The sequence below is a fragment of the Apis dorsata genome, unplaced genomic scaffold, assembly GCF_000469605.1.
Source record: "Apis dorsata unplaced genomic scaffold, Apis dorsata 1.3 scaffold_147, whole genome shotgun sequence".
NCBI lineage: Eukaryota > Metazoa > Arthropoda > Insecta > Hymenoptera > Apidae > Apis > Apis dorsata.
Genome location: NW_006263438.1, coordinates 395,068 through 399,863, shown reverse-complemented (window position 1 = coordinate 399,863; position 4,796 = coordinate 395,068). Strand labels below are relative to the sequence as shown.

Genomic DNA, 4,796 nt, shown 5'->3' with positions numbered 1-4,796 from the left:
TCCTATTACATTCTCCGCGTTGTTTTTTTTTTAAATGAATTTTATTTATTATTATACAGAAATCTTTAAACTTTTATTAAAAAAATTCTCTCTATTCCTATATATATATATCTCCAATAAATTTTCATATTTTCAAAAGTTCGAAATCTCCATTCTGAGAAAATGTTCAAAGATGTAAATCCTTTGTTATTCGGGTTATTTCAATAATTTTATTTATACGAAATGTTCGAATAATAATTATTTATTTAAATCGATAATAATAAACCGTTAAAGTTTGCATCTTTTAAATTAAAGCCTTTTCTCTCTCTCTCTCTCTCTCTCTCGTGACCTTGCCGGCCAACATGTCAGCCAATACGTATTGCCAAATCGCTAATGAACCAATAATTTCACTAATGACGCTCGATCAAGGACTGTTTGTCGTACACCTGCGTCCGATTACTGCCAGTATTCCTGGAATCTGCTCTAACTACACGCTCCTATCCCCGCCCGTTAATCAACCATCTTCCAAGTTTCGGACGATTATTGCGAATTCCGTCGATTCTCCCGCTATTCGTAACACGGTGTACCCATTAAAAGTCTTTCTTTGTGCTGAAAATGTACAATTTTATTCTCTGTTGTTCAACATACAACACTTCTTCTGTTCGTAAAAAGAATTCATATTTGTCGAGGCGTATTTATGTAGCTTAAATGAAAAATTATTTAAAAAATTGTTTACTATTTGAGTTAAAAACTTTGTGTTATTTATTTATTTTTTTTTTTAAAGAAGGAACGTAGAATTTTGTGCACGTAAGTTAAATTACACGTTCATCAAAACCTTGCCCTTTCAATTTAGGAAACAAGAGAAGTCAACAGAAGGCAAATTCGAAGAGTGGATAATCATTATCATCAATGAATAATTATCAGTGAATAATAATCAATTCTAAGCAACGAAATTCTCATTCTCATGTAACTAAAACTCGAATATGAAAATATGAACGCACTCTACTATATTTCTTTTTTCGAAAGAAAAGATAACTTATTACTCAAATAAGATTCATAGCATGTTTTAAATTATAAAAATTAATTTGGAATTTTCGCCTTGTTAGGCAAAATTTTGCATTGTTCATTTGCGAAGTAATAACAATTTAAAATTTTGGCATTCCCCCGTAACTTCGAAATTATAACCTATTTCCTATGCCAAATAAACTTAGCTACTTCCCAAATTTATTTTATCACTCCCCTTTTAAATAATCCTTTCGAAATCTTTATTCGAAATTTTCCCTTGTGCTCTTCTCTACGTTTCCGTACACGATTCCAGACGATTTTCGTAGCAAAAAAACTTTTCGAACCTTTCGAATTAACCTCTCCGTGCAATTCGTGTCCAGGTATTCCCATCCAGAAATCAATCCGAGGTGTACACAACGAGAAGCTTATCCACACGTACGCCCGTTTCATCCATGATGACAGCGTTTCCCCGGGATCCGGACGAGTTGGTTGAAAGTTGGACAGGAGTGGCGGTGGATCGGTTGGATCATCGGTTGGACACGCGATCGGTTGGAAAATTTTTGCACGCGATCGTCGAGCGCACTTATCAGGCCGAACCCTCGGGACTCAACTACAACACCGCAAACATAATCAACAGCTGTCACGAAGGAATCAACCGCGATTAAGCTCGGAACCCGGAGCTTCTCAGGCTTGCAACAACGAGCTTGTTAAGTTGAAAGGAACACAGATTTTTTTTCTATGGAAGGAGATATTGGTGTACATATATATATATATTATACGTAAGTGTAATTGTAATTACAGTTCGATGTTAAAGTGGTGTCTCGAAAATAAGTAGACTACTCGATAAATGTGATGTAATATAAAAATGATAATTCTTTTTTGTGTGAAACATTTTTCTTTTTTTTTTTTTTATTAAATTTCGAATTGTAATAAAATATTTCCAGGCGGAACGGGAAAAGATGATAATAATTTGAGAGTTGATCTCACGCGTTCGAAGAGATATTCTGTCGAAAAAAATAAATCGGTTCACGATATAAATCCATTAAGATCTATATTCGCGTAAATTTTCCTCGAATTTTCTTTTAAAATAATTCTATGTATGTAAACTTTTGTGTGATTGGTGTGACATATGACAAATGAAAATACTTATCTGTAATTTAATTTTTATATTAAAATATAAATAGTAGCGCAAATATTGCGCAATAAAATTTAAAGTTATCTAGGCTAATCGTTCGATTACTGCACGAAACTTGGATGAGATTGTAATAAGTGATTCACTTAACTATTATAATAGTTTGCAGATGCGGATGGAAGAAATAAGTGGACGTAATATAAAAGGAAACCAAAGAAACCAAAGAAATTAATTATCCCTTCGCTTCGCGAAGATGATTAAGGATTATTAATTAACAAAGAATTATTATCCGTAAAAGGGAAGCGTACTTAATGAATACTTCATACTTCATGGCTCTCGAGCAAAATATAAGAAAGATTAAAAAATAAGGCAAGGCAAACAGAGGACGGATATATATACTTTATTAAAGATCTTTTGATGAATTCTTTGCGATTGTGAAAAAATTTTTTTTTCGAAAAATCTCGAATGAAAATAATGAAAAGAAATACCGTTTAATTGCGCAATTTGAGGATCTAATTTTCGAAGGGAATTATCGATGAATGAGACAAATCTCATATTTTTAACGTTGAATTTCCACGATGATTGGTGAACGCCAAGTTCTTTGCCTTGTTTATTTAAATATTTCACTTGAGAATCGCGAAAGTTTTAAAAGGGAACTACGAGGAATGTAATTTAAAGCGGCGCTTATTAAAGTTTAACGTTGAAAAGATGCTGAAAGAAGGCTTTTTCCCTTTGCTTGTAACTTTTTGTCCATTGAATTATAGAGGGATAGTGATAAAAAGCAATGAATTCCGCTGTTCGTTTACAACACCCATTTCTCAAATCTAAGCGACTTCACTTTGAGCTTGAAGATCAAGACCTATCAAGGATAATCGTGGCTAACCTCGAGAAAACCATTCCTTTTATTGTTAAATTTTAACATTTTATTAGAAGTTTGCAGAAAGAAGAAAGTTTTTACACGGTTTTTTCGATTATTTTGAAAATTTCATGCCAAATTTTATTAAATTTCTATTACTATTTATTATTATAAAAATAATTTTAATTATTTATTATTCCTAAATAAACGTACAAAAAATGAAGATGAACATGGATCGATAATACGATGACGATCGAATTATTTATTAATTCAATCCATTATACATTCTTAATAAATCGAATACAATTTTGAAAAATATTTATACTTATATCGAATCAATACATCGAAATAAAAATCTGATCCTGAATATTTCTACCTCTTTGCAAATAATTCATATAGACAAAATTGAACAGTATTATATTTCAGATTAAATTTCATTGGATTCTAATCGAAGGGGTTAACAAATCGAATCCATTCGTACTCAAAGAATTGGCGAGATTCGGGAAATCTCGGGAATGGAAAACTGCGAGAACTTTGGTTATTGACACGAGGTTTAAAGAGAGTTGGTAGCACTGAGCAGAGGCGAGGAAAAGAGAGTGGGGATATGTCAGGGTATGCGAAATTACGGAGAGGGGAAGGGGCGGGAGAGGAGGAGGATGGTCTTTGGGGAGGGCGTTGCGCGAGATTACGTTTTGCAGGCCGTGCAGTTTCTTCGGTTTCCGTGGGCTTGATAAATGCTCGAGGAGAAAAAACGAAACCTTTACGGAATCTTTAATTTTTCACAGGCGAAGGAGAGGTTTCTTCGAATAACACACTTTGGTCTAAGTTATGCGCAGGCAGGAGAGTGGTGTGAAAATGAGAAAAATAGTCGAGATCCTTGTAAATTTCTCTAACGACCTAACCTAACATCGATTTAACCAAACATTGGTATCCTCCGCTAATTTCTTGGGTAAAAATATTACGTGTTTTTGTGTTATTGGCCAGTGTTATAGAACAGAGTGGTGTGAAAATGGGAAAAATGTAACAAAATTTAACCAATTTAACATATAATTTCTCAAACATTGCTTCGTTAATTTCTCGGGTAAAAATATTACGTATTTTTGTATTATTCGCCAGTGTTAGAAGAGAGTGGTGTAAAAATGAGAAAAATACTCGAGATCCTTGTAAATTTCCTTAACGACCTAACCTAACATCGATTTGCCAAACATTTATTTCTTCGCTAATTTCTTGGGTAAAAATATTACGTATTTTTGTATAATTGGCTATTGTTAGAAAAGAGTGGTGTGAAAATGAGAAAAATATTCGAGATCCTTGTAAATTTACCAAACATTGCTCCTTCGCTTAATTTCTTGGGTAAAAATATTATATTTTCGTATTATTGGCCAGAGTTATAAAAGAGAGTGGTGTGAAAATGAGAAAAATACTCGAGATCCTTGTAAATTTATCAAACATTTCTCCTTAGCTAATTTCTTGGGTAAAAATATTATATGTTTTTGTATGATTGAATGAAAATAATTTCTCAGTTTGTGAAAATTCATCGAGATGTAAGAAAGAGAATAAGACAATTTATTTGTTAATAAATGGAATGCGCAAAATGTGAGAATTTCTTGTTCAGAAATTTCTGAAAATCCAGATATCATGAGTGTTATTATTAGTTCACAGAATTGTTTAAAATTTTGTTTTAGATTTTCCATTATTTTATAATTATTTCCTAAGATATAGGAATACTAGGAATATTTCTAGCAGAGAATACACTGAATTTTAAAGTTTTAAATTCCATATTTTTTACTCTCAAATGTATTTGCACATAAAGATCGAGAAGCT

The 4,796-nt window shown here is 32.4% G+C and overlaps 1 long non-coding RNA gene across 1 annotated transcript in view; it reads left to right on the top strand.

Annotated features, from left to right (window-relative positions):
- The first annotated feature begins 3,459 nt into the window (after window positions 1–3,459).
- The window catches only part of LOC102679321, a 2,591-nt gene continuing 1,254 nt past the window's right edge, over window positions 3,460–4,796 (top strand). Inside the window, exon 1 of the long non-coding RNA XR_421357.2 lies at window positions 3,460–3,921. This is a non-coding gene — a long non-coding RNA (uncharacterized LOC102679321). The remainder of the gene's footprint in view (window positions 3,922–4,796) is intronic.